This window comes from Mesoplodon densirostris, chromosome 4 (assembly GCF_025265405.1).
Source record: "Mesoplodon densirostris isolate mMesDen1 chromosome 4, mMesDen1 primary haplotype, whole genome shotgun sequence".
Taxonomy (NCBI): domain Eukaryota; kingdom Metazoa; phylum Chordata; class Mammalia; order Artiodactyla; family Ziphiidae; genus Mesoplodon; species Mesoplodon densirostris.
Genome location: NC_082664.1, coordinates 121,277,539 through 121,294,662, shown reverse-complemented (window position 1 = coordinate 121,294,662; position 17,124 = coordinate 121,277,539). Strand labels below are relative to the sequence as shown.

General features: G+C 46.5%; 1 protein-coding gene across 1 annotated transcript in view; it reads right to left on the bottom strand.

The window, feature by feature from the left end:
* ADPGK (ADP dependent glucokinase) overlaps positions 1-16,021 on the bottom strand; it is a 183,625-nt gene extending 167,604 nt beyond the window's left edge. Inside the window, exon 1 of the mRNA XM_060097060.1 lies at positions 16,018-16,021. The gene's annotated coding sequence lies outside the window, so the exon portion shown is untranslated. The remainder of the gene's footprint in view (positions 1-16,017) is intronic.
* Positions 16,022-17,124: the final 1,103 nt, after the last annotated feature.

Sequence of the window (17,124 nt, the reverse complement as noted above, 5' to 3'; positions counted from 1 at the left end):
CAGTTCTGTAGCCCAAACACAGAGGCAGCCGGGCCCCGCTTCTCCACTGATGAAAGGTTTTCATTTCTGGCAGGGCGCGCTGAAAACCGAGGCCCACAGCAGTGAAACAAGAGGTGGTGTGGAATTTACAAAGCTCAGAGGGGCAATCTGCATCCATTTGTGGTGATTAATATCTCCTTCCTGTGGGTTGAATGCCAGTCTTCCATTAGAAACAGAAACAGAACCGTGCTTGTTACAGAGCAGTCCCCAGGAGCCCTGGAGGTGACTGCCCCTGGAAAGGAAGGCCTGGTAAAATGGGAGGAGAAGAAGCGCTGACATTCCCGCCTATTAGCAGAGGGCACTGCCTTCCCGTGTCTTCCAGGCCGTCCCTGCTGGGCACGTTACCACATGCCAGTGAGCTCAAGAAGGTGATGACTTTAGGAAGGAAAAAGACTTAGTGAATTTCTTCTTTAGTTTTTTTGTGACTATTTTTATTAAGGGGAAAAAAAATCCCAGGAGTCAGTGGGAAATTTCCTAGGTCTCCCACCCCAGTCTCCTCCCTTCACTGAGTTCAGGAATGCACCAGTTGGGCCCATTTGGGGTTCTTCTGTTTCCAGTCGGGCTGGGGCTGACATCACCAGTGCCAACGCCAGTTAAGGGGAGAACAGGACCATTGCAAACACCAGTTTTCAACATTTTTGTGTGTTTGTTGTGGGTGTGTGATAAATAGCACAAGTTCTGAATCATTATGACAGCCGTTCCTTGTTTCCCCAGCTTTTCCTCCCCTTTGGAGTTAATATGTGTTTGCGTAGCTCCAGCAGATGAGTTGATATTACTCTTAAAGTAGGCCTGGGTGGGAAGTCCTGGCCCGTTTCCAACCAGAACTCAGTGGTGAGGGTTGGTTTCTGCACCTGGGTGTCGGGTGGACATGAACTGGTTGCCCCAACTCCTCCGTATTCATCCCCCACTTTCTCACCCCCATAGCATGCGCCAGGCTCTGGGGTTACAAGAGGGAATAAGACAGGCAAACCTCCTGCTCCCATAGGGTTTGTCTTCTCCTTAGGGAGACACACACTGAACATGTCCACCAATCATTTCAGGTGGTTCTAAGTAACATGAAAAAATAAAACAGGTTAATGTAATATCGAGTAACTAGGAGGTGAGCTAAGTGTTTTTTAGGTTCATCAGGAGAGGCCTGAGCAAGTGATACTTGGGCTTGGGACCCCTGTGATGACATGTGTATAACCTCCATGTAACTCAGAGCCAGTCCGGGAGGTTATATGTTAGGCATAAAGCAAGAGAATGGTCAGATGTCTGGGTCTGTTGCCAGGAAGCCAAGTAGAAGAGGAAGGCAAAGAGGCATGTTCTCACCCACATTCCCACCACCCCCAGGTCTCTCAGCCACAGACACCGATGTCACTGATACCCTGGCCTGCCCTGGGCATTCAGACCACCAACACTGGCAGCCAGTGGGTCCATCGGCCATGCTCGCTCCTTTGGACCCCATCACATGCAGTCGTTGCAGGAAGAGCAGCTGTGCTGACCATACAGAGCGTCAGCACCGAGCCATGTTCTCTGCACCCCTGTCACTGAGTCCAGCGAGGGAGGAAGTCACAACCTGGCAAACTGTTTACACACAGACAATCATAATCCAGAGGTGTTAAGTGCAGATGAAGTGAGGGCCCAGGAGGGCAGGGACAGCTGGGGGAAGGGTGTGAAGGAGGCCTCCAGGGAAGCTGGATCACTCCTGTTCATCTTCAGCCCATCTTCAGACTTGACTCTCTGTACCAGCAATCATCTTGGCTCCACTTGACCATGACTCTGGGTCAGCACCAGGTTAACTTGCCCTGGTAAGGAAACCACCAAATTTGACTTGCTCTAGAAGCCTGTCCCCTGCCCACCACCCTCTCACCCTGTGTTTCCCAAGCCCAAGGGAGAACGCTGGAGAGTCCTCCCTGTGTCAGGAGCACGTCCTGGATCCTCCACACCCGACAAATCCAGGCCTCCCAGCCTGGCCTGGTCACACACTGGGCTTCTGCTCCTGTTTCCTCCCCAGTGTCCTGCTGGGATTTACACCCAGCACTAAGCTCAGCCCCCAGGTTGGATCTCAATGGGCCATGGAAAAATGTCCCCAAGTAATCATTTCAGGCTGGGCGGGGCTGGGTGGAGGGACCCAGGATGGCTCAGTCCTGCGGGCCTCAGGAACACAATCTGCCCACTTGAACCACTGTGCTGACCAAGGGGCCTGAACATGAAAAGAAACTCTGCGGTCAGGGTTGGGACGACCCCTCCCCGGGAATCGTCATCCCAGAGGAAGTTAGGAACCACTGACCAGGGACCCAAGCATTTGTCCATGCTGGGAGTTTTGGTCGGGGTCTGGGTCTCCAAGGCAAATAGCAGTAACACTCTTCAATCCAAAGGGCTCCTGGGCTTCTTTTCCGGGTCAGTAAAGAAGAGAGGGATGGAGGGGTCTGTCCTTCAGTCCAGAATCAAGCTGGAGGGGCCAGGTCTGAGTCTGAGGAAGGACACTGGGCCTGGCATAGAAATCCCACGTGGAGGCAGCGGGTTCTGACACCGCTCTTCTCTGCTTCCCTTCAGTCCTGGCTGCTGGTGTGGGGTGTCTGCTTCTGCACGGAGGTTCAAGGTGCTCACGGAGCACAATTTACTCTCTTCCTATCGATGGGCACGTGGGTGGTTTCCTAACTGAACGTTGCTGTTTCTGAAAGATGCTGGCATGAAAACATCTAAAACACGCGTTGTTATCAATGGAAAAGCAACTTGCAAAATAACATGCATGAATTTACAAATAAATTTCTCACACAAATAAAAGTTACATATATTTCCAAATGTGTGGAAATGCATAGAAAGGAGTCTGGCAGGCACCCCCTGGCAGTGGTCATCTGGGGGTGGGGGGTGAGTAGGATCATAGGAGAGAGTGGGAAGTGTTAAGGGAAAGTGTGGTTGATTTTTCTTTTTTTTTTTTTTACACCGAGGAGGTGTTCTTAGGTAAGTTTTCGAAAAATGAAAATTTCAAAACCTCTCCCCTGTTCTCTGTGTTGCTGGGGGTGTCAGCCCAGGATGACTGGCTGGGGTGGACAGTGTTATTGATTAAAATAGTCCATCATGGGCTCATTGGTTATGAATGGGATAGTCTAAATGGATGAAAATGGAAACCAAACGGGGCTAGATTACTCTGAAAAGGTCACCACTTTTGTCCTGGCAATCAGGTAGAGAGAGTCTCCAAGGCCCTGGGAATGGGAGAAAGATCTAGAAAGGAGATAGTAAGAAAGAGAGCAGGTCCAAGGAATGGCAGATGCTGGGGCTCAAGGAAAGGCTGGCCACTGACATCCTTGTGGTGGGGATGGTCCAGGCCTGTAAGATCCCATTGGTCTAAAATTCCACTGTAGGTTGTTCCCTGCTCTGTACTATCCTATAGACCCCTTAGTTATCCTCAAACCTTTAGAAAAAAGAGTCTGTCACATGTAAAACCTTATGTGAGTGGAGCTTTAGAAAATCAAAGAGAACACAAAATTGTTACTCAAAAGCAGGCAACAAGAAAAGATCCGGAATTCAGAAGGATTAGGAATTTGAATTTGAGTTTGTAGACCAGGAGAATGTGAAACCTTTTGGGATCCCTCAGAAATCGTGGGAAGGGCAGTAAATGGCCATGGCACATGGGATGGAGGCTTGAGCAAGTTTAGCTGGCTACTAGAGTAGTGGTGATTCCAAAAGACTGAAGATGTTGAGGCTATGTGAGTTAATATAAGTTAAAAACATGCTAATTGATTTTTAAAAATCAGAAGCCTATAAAGAAGTAAAAATTGCCAGTGTAGCATTTCCGTCCATTTGGTGTAATACATTCTCGCATTAAAAACTAAACTCACGCACTACGCCCTCCGACTTTCCCCTCTGCAATTGTGTCTGATGGTCCAGCTTTTACAGTAATGCAGTACATGGAGTCAGAAGCCCAGAGATCCATAAACCATCCAGACACCTAATAGTGCTTTAAAAGGGACCCTGAACACAGGAGGGCAAGGGGCCAGTAATGGCTGAGTTGGGTGGCGAAGGGGAGGAGAGAGGGCTCAGGGCTTCAGGGGAAAGTGAAGTAGCCAGTGAAAGGAGAATTTTACAGTGGCTATAGAAACAATACCCATGCACGCACAGCTAGATTCTGAGTTGGCCAAGTAAACTCAGGCCTCTTGCTGTTTGAATTGCCAGGCTTGGCTTCAGTTCTGGCAGCTACTGTTTTAGAGACCCAGTACAAAACGCTTCAAGGGAGAAAGAGGCACCACCATCTCATTGTGGGGCCAGTGCAAGGATGGCTCTCAGAAGGGCTCCCTGTTACCAGGAGTTACAGGCAGCAGGCAGTCCTCCTGGTCAATAGGCTCCTGGCAGGTGATTATTACTATTCAGAACCAGCTTTTGGTTCCTGGGAACCAAACAATTCTTTAGGCTTCTGAGCAAGGGCCACGCTTTGCAGACATGGAAGGGAATGTCGGTATTTGCAAAATGCTATGATATAGGGTCGCTGACCCAACAGCCCATTCCCATAGGAACTCCAAGTGCAAATGCTCACCCATCAGTACTCCCGAAACTCCCTGCTCTCAACCCATCCCGGGTGACAAATGGAAATTTCTTGCCTCCGCCCTGCTCTGGAGAGGTCAGAGCACAACTGCTGGCTTCACTGAAACTCCCAATTTAGATGTGCTGGGAGAGGAAGGCCAGACCCGGGCTGATAAATGTTCAACCACCAGCCCTCTAGGGGACAGAAGCCCTGATTTGTAGCATTTGCTGATTTCCATGCGGTAAATACTCCCACCAGCTACCAAATCATTTCTCTGGACAGAGTCGGGAAGAGGAGTTCAGTAGCACACCATGCTGTAATGGATGGGAATAACCCCCGGAACAGAGAGAGTCATAAAATGCAGTAAGAGAAGGAGGAAGTGATGTATTCTGAGTATTTATTACCTTCGTCTTTGATATAATGTATTTAACTGTAACCGGATATAATTTAATTTTTAATAATCACTGTGTTTAAACAACTGGTTTGCCAAATTCCTGAAAATTTAGCAAACGACTCTCATGAGCTGGTGTGTGAACTGGATCTTAGCACACCACTGGCTGGGCCCTGGGGCCTCCTTGCTTTGGGCTCTGGAGCTAATTTCCTTCTATAAATTTCCTCCATGCTTCTCTCTTTGTTCTTCTTCTCTTTTCTCCTCCTCCCTTGCTCTGGGCCTTTTCTCCCCACTTTGCCCTATTTATCGAGCATGTAGCCCCTGTGCTGGGCATGTTACGTGTATGATCAGAGAGGCCCTCTCTGGGGCAGACTTCCGTTTGTGCTCTTCTTTTGGCAGCAGGAGGATGATACTGCTCGGCCTCCCAGCAGTTAGAGCTGTATGGCCAGCTCTGGTCACTCATTGGTTGTAAATGGAAGTGACATGTGTCACTTCTAGACCAAAGCATGTAATTGATGATGGGAGACTTGCAAGGCTCTCTGTTCCTGCTGCAGCGGTATTGGAGAAGGACTTGTGTAAAGACGGCAGGGCCAAAACATGGAAGGGGCTCAGGTCACTGGGTCACCACATGGAGTATGTTTGCCCTAAAGAATCATCTGGACCTGGAGTGGACTTACATGAGTAAGAAATAAACATTTGTCCATTAGGTTACAGAGATTTTGGTGTTGCTCATTAATCAAGCATAACCTAGTCTATCCTAACTAATAACCCTCCTTATAGTTAATGGCCAGCCATGCTTGTATTCTCAGGAAATCCAGTGTACCTCCTTCAAGACTCCTCTCCCCTAGCAAAATCTTTGTCTAGGAATTTCCATGTGCTATAAGTGTTGGGGGTTTGTTTTTCTTAGGGGGTTGGATAGTTCAGTCGGTTTGAGTTTTATTTACTGAGGACGTAGACAAACCAAAAACTATGGTGACTTATCTAAGGTAGAAGTTTCAGATGCCTATTTCTCTTACACATAAAAGTCCATACAGTTGTTGAGGTACGTTCTGAATATGTGGCTTCCGCTCTGGGTCCAAGGCCTTTGACCCATTTGTTACTCTTTCCCACCCAAAACAGAAGAGAAAAGGGAAACCCAATCCTTTTAAGCTAAGACCGCAAAGTGGCACACACCACTTCTACTCACATCTCATTGGCCAAACACCTCGTCACATGGATATACCTAGCTGCAACAGAGGCTGGGTTATATAGTCTCTAGCTGGGCAGCCACATGGCTGGCTAAGATTTGCTGGGGCATTTCTGTTACTAAAAGTAAGAAGGGATACAGGGAGGAAGAACACATTCTCTGCCATGATCTATTGTGTTGTCCAGGCAGGGAAGGATCTCTAGCTACTGTGGAGAAGCTGCCTGGGGCAGAAGGGCTGTTCCCAAGTAGAGTAACTGGTCCTCTCTGGCTTCTACCATGGAATAGGCCCTTTGGGGTAGAGGTGATTCCACTTCTCCAGTATCATCATGGCTCCACCCCAAAATGGCCAAGGCCCTCCAGTCATAGTGCTACATAGTGCTACATTTCTTCCCCAAGCCTTGGCCAGGGTGAAAGTCCACTCCAGTGAGGTTGCCTATCATGGAGGTCAGAGATAGAGGGCAAGAAGCACTTGTCAGACTGTCCATAGGGAGACGGCCAAGGAATGGTGGGATATGTGGGCTCTGGAGTCAGACTCCCTGGGGGAAAGTGCTTCATCTTTACTCTTCTAGCTTTGTCATCTGTAAACTGAGACTATAATGGTACCAAGTTCATAGCATTCTTGGGATTATTAAAGGAGGTAATGATGTAAACGAGCTTAGCATAGTGCTTTAACACCCATTAGCTATGACTGCTGCTACCATGGTAGGGAGTGACTGCTTCTTGCTGCTTCTGCAAGGTGGAGGTCTCCATTAGAAGGGGGAAACACAGCAGGCTCCAGCATGCCTGATATCCTAAACCTAGAACCATTCTCTCCCATTTCTCATTTATGACTCATACAGAACATCTGCTGGTCCATTTCTGCTCTCATGGCAGCTTTGTTTCAGTGTTCTTCTTGCTCTTCTCTGGCACTGGGCCTTGGTCAGGGGACCAGCCCGGGTCTCAGAGAGGAGTTGAGCTATCAGTTCAATCCTCCCAGAAGGGTTTCTGGGTGCTTTTTGCAAATTGATTCTCCTGTTTCCCAAAGTTCTGCTACTCAGGGCACTGTCTGGCTTTGCCACATCAAATAAAAGTCCTGTTACATCTTTTCTCCAGGGCTGGACTGACAGTTTGTATAACTGAGAGGGGTAGGTGAGGTGATCCCTGCCCCCAACCAGACTGAGCTGTGGCTGGCAGCTTATCTAAAAAAAAAAAACCAAAACGTAACAACAAACCATAACATTTTGGTAAGACACCCGGCTGGACCTCTCATTACATAAGTTTTATCTCATGTGATTCCCCACAACAGACCTGTGAGGTAGGCATCCTAGAGCCAGACCTATTTAAGTCCAAAATATTGTCTTGCTCTGGTCATTAACCTATTTAGGCAGAACTAATACAAGGGGAAAAAGACAACTTTATGTCCATCAGAGCTTATTTTTAAGATTTTGAGAAATATTCTTAGGTAGGATTCTTATAGATACAACTGACAAACTCAAATACAATTGGGTTAAACAAAATCTGTACTCCATTGACTCAATAAAGGTGAAACCCAGTGGAATCTTCAAACAGAGCTGGATCCAGGTGCTTAGATGTTGTCACTAGTGCTGTGCCTTTTCTTTTTTTAATCTCTGCTCTTCCTGTGTTGGTCTCATTTCCAGGCCCACCCTCTCTTCATGGTGACCCCAGAAACCTGAGGCTCACAGGCTAGGAGCTTCAAGCCCAGGAGAGAGAGTTTATCTTTTTTGATAGCTTCAGGGAAAGTCCAAGGTCAGCAGCCTATTGGTTCACTGAGCCTAGCTGAGTCCATCTGGGCCCTGTACCCACTCCAGAAGCTGGGGAGGATTGGGAGAGAGTGGGCAGAAATGAGAAGAATTGTTCCCCAAAGGAAAGTTGCTATGCAATTACTGGAAGGTAAAGCAAAACCCACAGATGAACCTGTAGCGCCTATAAAAATTGGGATGATGAGAGGCCATATTTTTGACTCTCTGCAATGTAAAATGAACTTCTCTCAATCTCTCTGATTCAAGGGTTCTCACTGGCTGAACATTGGTATTAAATATCCTGATGTTTGGGCCACATCCTAGACCAGAGAAATCAGACTCTTTTGGGGTGGGGTCTAGGCATCAGAATTTTAAAAACTTACCAGGTGATTACAGTGTGCAACCAGGATTGAAAGCCAGTGCTCCAATTTCCTGGTCTCATTATTAAAACCTGTGCTTTGTGAATACATTGATTATGCCAACTTCCAGCCCAGCAGTTCCGAGAGCTGTTATGAGGGGTGTGTGTGTGTGTGTGTGTGTGTGTGTGTGTGTGTGTGTGTGTGTGTGTGTGTGTGTGTGTGTGTGTGTGTGTGTGTGTGTGTGTGTGTGTGTGTGTGTGTGTGTGTGTGTGTGTGTGTGTATCTGAGCCTCTTCCCTCCCAAATGCTGACCCAAGGGCAGGTTACCTGGGCCCCCAGAGAAGTCTCTGGACATTCACAATTCAACTCAGTGCCAAGAACCAGGCTTGGCTCAAGGGAAGAGGCCAACAGCCCAAAGGACCAGGGACCTGGCCGTCACTCTCTCAGCACAGCTGTAGCCCTGTTAGTGCAACCCCTGCCCTCTGAGGGCCCTGGGAGGCCTGATGCTGGCTGCCCCCCAGGGTAAAGACCTGGCAGGATGCCAAGTGGGAGGAAGAGATGGTGTCCCCTGAGGGCGAGGGAAGTACCTCGCTCAGAGCAATGTGGGATTTATCTGAGGAAGAGAAGCCAGCTGCTTACACCACTGGGACAAATGAGTCTCTTGGCAGAGAGGGGGCTGAAGTGGCAAACACAGGCTCAGCCTTCCAGCATCCATGCTGGTAGACAAGGGCTGGAAAGACAGCAGGGAGACTCACTGTGTTCTGGGTGTTGCCCGTCAGAGGCCCCATGCACTAGGATGGGTGGTAGGACTCATCTGTGATCTTTGGCAAGTGCCCCTGCTCTCTGGGCCTGTCTCCCCTGCTCTATGACAAAGGGGTTATGTGACAAAAGGACATCCCTGAGGTCCTTTCCCGGAGGTTGTTGCAGGGTTTACTTCAATGCTTGATGAATGGTTTCCTTTCGAGAGGCTGCATGTCTGTGCTCTGCCCTGACATTTGTCCAGAAGGTGAGAGTCTCAAGGGGCCCCCTGGACCTGCCCTTTCCACTCAGATTCCAAGGCCATTGCCCTGGTCTGACAGTCAGCCAGTCCCAGTTCACTGCCTCAGCTGAGCCTCCCGGATGCTCTAGGGAGATGTCAGATCAGGTCTACCTCAAGGACCCCAGGTTCTGAGCAGTGCAAGACTCTCCTCTGCTGCCAGCCGGAGGCTGTCCCCAACAGCCAGGCCCTCATGGCAGCTCTCCTGAGCTACAGATTTCTCTGGCTCTATAGGACTGTCCTATGTTGAGGATGCATTTGGAGTTTCCTTTGGCTTCCCTCAAAGGCTGATCCTCCCAGGCTCAGGCCTCCTGAATAACCAACCAGCCCTACCAGTCCCTCCCCGAGTTTCCTATTCTTCACCCTAATCGGTAACCTTGTTTTCTTATCTGGAACCCGGTCTTGCAGTTTCAGGACATGACATAGGCACCTTTCTTGTCCCCCCTAGTACCCAGATCACTGCAACCATCTCTTAACCTATTTCTCTGAGGCTCTCTCCCCTCTCACCCGGCACCATACTAGTAGCAGGGTCCTCTTCCTGAAAGGGCCCTTCCTTTGGCTCAAGAACCTCCAATGGGTCACGAATACTTCCGCACTCAGTACATATTCTCCGCCAACCTTTCAGGGCCTTGAGGCCTCGAGCCGGTCTGTGGAGACAGCCTCTTTCTGGGCTGGTCCTGGGGAGCCCCTTCCACTCAGCCCGGATGCCTCCACCCCGTGGTGCCCTGTGCTTCATCTATTAGCCTGTGTGCCCTCCCCCAGCTTGGAACGTTCTCCATTTAAAAAATCCCACCATCCATTTAAGGCTCCTGCTCTGGTCTCACTACCTCCAAAAGTCTGTTCCAACTATTCCAGCACATACTGGTCTCTTCAGCCTTTTATTTCTTTTCTTACTCAGAGTCAGTATCATCGTTTTGGTTGCACTTGACTGATACTGAGCTCCCTGAGGGTGGAAGCCACGGCTTGTACTTGTTCTGTGTCTCACCGTGACACCTGGCACCAGGCTTTGTGCATCGCAGGGTGGGACACACAGCTGCCCAGTAGCCAACCCAACAGTGACCCCTTCTTGCTGGCCCAGCCAGCCTCCCTGCAGGACGGTGTCAAGAAGGGAACCCTAGGGCTGTGTTTGCCAGCCTCCTGTACAGCAAGGGAACTGATGCAAGAGTCAGTCCTCACCACTGGAGCCTGAAGGGAATTCCCATGGCTGGGGGCAGGGTGGTTGGGGGGTGTCTGGGGGAGATTCCTTCCTGTGAGAGGCAGGAAATTCTTTTACTTCTCAATCTGTGGAAATCAGAATGGAACCAAGAGATACAGGTCTCTAAATAGACATTTCTCCACAGAAGATATACAGACTGCCAACAAACACATGAAAGGATGCTCAACATCTTTACTCATTAGAGAAATGCAAATCAAAACTACAATGAGATATCATCTCACACCAGTCAGAATGGCCATCATCAAAAAATCTAGAAACAATAAATGCTGGAGAGGGTGTGGAAAAAAGGGAACACTCTTGCACTGCTGGTGGGAATGTGAATTGGTACAGCCACTATGGAGAACGGTATGGAGGTTCCTTAAAAAACTACAAATAGAACTACCATATGACCCAGCAATCCCACTACTGGGCATATACCCTGAGAAAACCATAATTCAAAAAGAGACATGTACCAAAATGTTCATAGCAGCCCTATTTACAATAGCCCGGAGATGGAAACAACCTAAGTGTCCATCATCGGATGAATGGATAAAGAAGATGTGGCACATATATACAATGGAATATTACTCAGCCATAAAAAGAAATGAAATTGAGCTATTTGTAATGAGGTGGATGGACCTAGAGTCTGTCATACAGAGTGAAGTAAGTCAGAAAGAGAAAGACAAATACTGTATGCTGACACATATATATGGAATTTAAGAAAAAAAAATGTCATGAAGAACCTAGGGGTAAAACAGGAATAAAGACACAGACCTACTAGAGCATGGACTTGAGGATATGGGGAGGGGGAAGGGTAAGCTGTGACAAAGTGAAAGAGCGACATGGACATATATACACTACCAAACGTAAGGTAGATAGCTAGTGGGAAGCAGCCGCATAGCACAGGGAGATCAGCTCGGTTCTTTGTGACCGCCTGGAGGGGTGGGATAGGGAGGGTGGGAGGGAGACGCAAAAGGGAGGGGATATGGGAACATATGTATATGTATAACTGATTAAATTTGTAAAATAAAAAAAAATAAATAAATAAATGAAAAAAAAACAAAAACAAAAACAAAATACAAATATTGGATGGACACAAACATTCAGTATATAGCATTCCATTAACAGATACCAATGCAAAGTCCAAACATCTAGTATAAGACTCTGTCTCCTCCAATAAGTGCACTGAATCTGTGACCACTCCTCCACCCCAAAAAAAAAAAAAAAAAAAAAGAGAGATACAGGTCTCAATACCAGCCCCTCCGAGACTTGAGCCAGTACCAGTGAACCGGAGCGTCCCCCAAGGCTCTTGGCAAGTCAGTGAGACCTCGGGAACAAGCCCAGAGAGAAGCACATAAATCCATAGGACTTTGTTTCATTTCTGATCATTTCATCAAGTCACTGACCAGCAATTAATGCTTCAGAAGAAGGTAGAAGTCTTTGATAACGGGCCTACCCACTCATGTAATCCTAGAAAATATGCCTTCCTGACCCCTCCAGGCAATCAGCTCATACCATGAAATATGAAATCTATGCATGCATAACTGTGAATGTTATTAACGATCATAAAACCATCCAACTCCTTCGAAAATCTCAGCCTTATTTCCGACACAATTACCCCCTGCTGCAGGCTGGTTATTCATGATGAAAAGATACATTTCCTTTCCTTTGTTAAAATATACCAGTCATTAACCCTACTAAATGAGAGACTTCTCATATTATGGACAAATTGAAGCTTTCCCAGGAAGGGAGAACTGCATACCAAACGCTCCCAGCCTGGGTCTGGAGATATCCAGAGACGGCCTTTGCTAACCTAGAAGAGTTCTCTCTGTTCGTTCCATTAATACCCATGTATGAGTGTAAGTTGGTATCTCTGCCGAGCAGGGTCTGGGAGCTGTTTGCTCTTGGGGAGAGGAGTGAGGTAACACATCAACCCTCACCCCCAGCTCAGTATCAGCTTGAGTGTATTGATTAACATGACAGGACAATGCTTTGGTAAACTATGGAATATCAGCATTGGTTGTCTGACAGACTGCCTGTCCCAGCATTGGAGAAACTCCCTCTTCTTTACCCTTCATGTTCATATTTCAGTTGGAACAGCCAGGTTCCCACCAGATGACCCTGGTCCCCTCCCTGCTGTTGACTGAACCAGGGTCAGCACCTGATCAGAACTGGGCCAACCAAGGCTTCTCCCCAAATATTTGCCACTAGAGCTGAGAGAGATTAATTTCTCACTGGACTTCCTGGACATGTAAACTCAGGAGTCAATGGCCATGTTTCCTGTAAAAGCTGATGTATGAAAGCCAAGGAAACTGAAGAAGCAGGGGGGAAAACAGAGGCCTGTTGGAGGTAAGGGGCTTTCTGGCTTTCCTACACTCTAGTCCAGCCTCGGTGTGTAATCTAGTCCTGAGGTCTGGCCACATCTCTGCCTTTAGTTTCCAGGAAACATCCCTGATCCTCATAATAAATGTCTCTCATTCAAAAAAAAATTATACTGGCTTGAACAGATTTCTGAGACGTTCAGTCAAAAGACTAATGCACGTAACATTGGATATTATATAACCATTAAAAGTTTGCTTATAAATAATTTTCAGTGTCAAGGGAGAATGCTTATGATATAATGGTGAGTCATTGAAAAAGCAGCCTGAAAAATTACATATACGGTGTGATCTTAGTAATGAAAAACAATGGGGGAATAAAGACCTTCAAAGCATTATTTGTGATTATTTCTAAGTAGTGGGATTACAGGTGAGTTTTATTTTCTTCACTGTGTCTTTTTTCTCTATGTATTTTACTTCTCATAAAGAGTATTATTAATTTTATCATAAAAGAAGATTTATTTGTTTAAAAATAAAAAGACTTAAGAACATTTACCTGCTTCCCCCTCCCCTGCTGCCAAAATCTGCAATGGGAAACCCAGCTTGAATCCAAATGTACTTACCCATAAAATATAAAAATGTCTAGAGAATTTGTGAGGGGTCTCTTGGCATGTGGAGTCGAAGAGTCTACTAGGACAGAACTCACTCAGCACAGAAGTCAAATATACCAAGCTGACCCATTAACGGAACCTTGGTTTTCAGGGAGGAGAGAAAACTCCAAATACAGCTGGGTGCCCCTCACTCAGACCTGCCCCAGCCAGTCTCTTGTGGCTCAGGTCACAGCAAGAGAGCGTGAATAAAATGGAAAGGGAGTTTTTGCCAAATACTCAGAGAGACAGAGGGGTATAAGCCGTCCTCCCTTGGGGATCCTCTGAGTGTGACATATCAAGGGATAGAAGCACTCTCCCCCCATTTTGCTATAGACCACTGTACAGCTTTGACACCTTGGGGCCTGGGGTATTGGCAGTGGTGCTTATGATGATGGCAGCAACACACGGCAGAGATGACAGGAGCAGCAGCAGTCATGCACGCAAGCTACAGCAGTGCCCAGCAGATGCAGTGTCAGTTTCCAATTAACGCGATGGGGTCAAGGAGTCCTACTGTATCCACAGTGATGTCTGGCAAAGCCAGCAATGCCCAGCGGGTGTGGTGGGTCCAGTGATGTAAGGATGGGAGTAAAGAACTCAGAATAGGAGTAAAGGATCAAAATGTTAGTAGCTGCCTGGACAGCTAAATGGAAGGCTGAAAGCTAAAGCAGTCCCAGATGTAAGTTGGTGCAGCCACTGTGGAAAACAGTCTGGAGGTTCCTCAGAAAACTAATAATTGAATTACCATATGATTCAGCAATCACACTCCTGGGCATATATCCAGAGAAAACTATAATTCAAAAAGATGCATGTACACCTATGTTCATGGCAGCACTATTCAAAATAGCCCAGCCATGGAAACAACCTAAATGCTCATTGACAGAGGACTGGATAAAGAAGATGTGGTACACATATACAATGGAATGTTACTCAGCCATAAAAAAGAATGAAATAATGCCATTTGCAACAACATGGATGCAACTAGAGATGGTCATACTAAGTGAAGTAAGTCAGAAAGAGAAAGACAAATACCATAAGATATCACTTATACGTGGAATCTAAAATATGACACAAATGAACCTATCTATGAAACAGAAACAGACTCATGGACATAGAGAACAGACGGGTGGTTGCCAAGTGGTAGGGGATTGGGGGAGGGATGTAGTGGGAGGTTGGGGTTAGAAGATGTAGGCTTTTTTATATGGAATGAATAAGCAGCAAGGTCCTACTGTATGACACAGCGAACTCTGTTCAACATACTATGATAAACCATAATGGAAAAGAATATTAAAAAAATAATGTATATCTATGTATAACTGAATCACTTTGCTGTACAGCAGAAATTAACACAACACTGTAAATCAACTCTACTTCAATTAAAAAAAATAAATAAAGCGGTCCCAGAAAACCTCAGTAGACTGCTAATGCCTTATTGACCAGAATTTTGCCACATGGTCACCCCTGCGAAACAGCAGGTTAAAAAAACAAGTTTTCAACTCTTTTTTGTTCTTAATCTAGAAGCAAGCAAGGAAGAGGAGAAATAGGAATGAGTACTGCCTTGATAAAGGGGAGTTAAAAGCAGAATCAAATTAAATATAGGCAGATATTATGGGGAAACAATCTATAAGAGCTCTGCATTGTGACAGCAGTTTGATGACACACAGCCTTGTATCAAAAACAGTGAATGGGTGTTCATTTGTGTGTGTTAAATGGAAATAAAATGTTTAACACATGCCTATGTCGTTCTTTATGATTCCCCACAGTAACTGACATTTTCCAGCTTGTCAACCATGGGTTTCATCACTTCCAGTAGATCGAGTCGACGTCCACCACATTGTTTCTTCTTTTATTTTGAAAATAGCTTTATTCTGTTAAAGATTCATGCTCGTTATAAATGTTGAAGTAATAAGAAATACACAAAGAATAAAGTAAAATTCAGCTGTTAAGGTAAACATCCTTCCAGACCACTATGTGCACTTATTAAAATATTTTACAAGTGAGGGCTTCCCTGGTGGCGCGGTGGTTGAGAGTCCGCCTGCCGATGCGGGGGACGCGGGTTCGTGCCCCGGTCCGGGAGGATCCCACATGCCGCGGAGCGGCTGGCCCGTGAGCCATGGCCGCTGAGCCTGCGCCTCCGGAGCCTGTGCTCCACGGCGGGAGAGGCCACAGCAGTGGGAGGCCTGTGTACCACAGGAAAGAGAAAAAAAAAAAAAGAGTAAAATATTTTACAAGTGGGACCATGCTGTTCTGTTATCCCCCTTTTTGCATTCAATTACATGTGTCATAGGCAAATTTCCATGTCATCAAATAAAGAGCTACATCATCCTTTACACATTACCTATATGGAAGTGCTAATAGCTTCTTTAACCAGTGATTTAACCCATCCATTTTTTTTTTTTTTTACTATTATAAACAAAGCCGAGATGGAAACCCTTGTCTGTAGCTCATTGTAGGCTTTGGTAATTATTGTCTTGGGGAAAATTACAGGAAGTGGGATTGCTGGGTCAAAGGTACACTCATTTAAAATGTTCCTTCCTCCCATCCTCATGCATTCCGGAAAGGCTGGGCCAATTTATGTCACCACCAGCAGAGCATGAAAGAACTGGGCTCCTGCCTCTCACCAGTCCAAGGTTTTGTCATTCTTCTGTTTCCTCGAGTAAAATTTCAGAAGAATTCTCTTCATTCATCTTTTGTCTACTGTAGTCTTTTATTGTAGGTGCTTTTTTGCATAGGTGCCATGCTGAGTTTTTTGCTGCTTACTTATCTTTGACAGCAGTTCTATTAGGATTTACCATTTGCTTAAAAAATAGTATGAGTGAAATCTCCTTGACTCCATTCCCTGTTGGTTTGGTTACTGTTAGGATCTCCTTTTTAGGATTTGAGTTGAAAGGCTACAATCTAATTGGGATTTTCCTCTCCCAATTTATTAATTTGCCAGAAAGATTTGGTGAAAGGATAGAACCCTGGTTTCCCTCCTAAACTATTACCACCTCTGCCACTTGGACAACTTGGTCAAGTTGGGGCTGTTTGTGTTTCTGCAAATGCTGTCCACTTAGGTGAGAAGTTGGGTGAGTAATACCTGGTGGTTCATCAGATGAATCTGCTCCTCTTTAATAAAGAGAGCAGGCCAATTGAGACAAATACAGTAAAAACCCAGCTTCACTAACATCCTCTGGCTAATTGGATCCAATCTGAGCAAGGTTACCTTCTAGATCATTTGTATCCAGGCACTGTCGCCAGGGAGACTCTCATGAAGGTTTAGGCCTATCCTTGGCTGATCCCACAGCTCAGAGCTGACATAATTCCCTCTGACCTGGTCTCCAGGAGGACTCAAAGACTTCTCAGCTGATATGTCTGTCCTCAGGGTCTAGAACCATACCCTTAAAGACAAGATACTACCTTTGATCACCACAACTCGCTCTTTTTGGGTCACGAAGTATGCTGTCCCTGGCTGCACTAGACATACCTATTCCCTGCCACTCTTTCTGCTTGGAAGGCCTCAGGGCAACTGTGGGGTCTCCACACTCAGAAAGCCATCTATCAGCAGGTAAATGGGACCAGGACTGTCATAGGAGGGCCCAGATAACATCCATGACAACAGTGTATGAGAAAGACACAGAGTTCACTGCTCAGAACCAGAGCCCCCAGAGGCTGGTAGGGCATCCCAATGAGAATCAGCCTGTGTTTTAGGAATTCTATCTACCAGCTCTT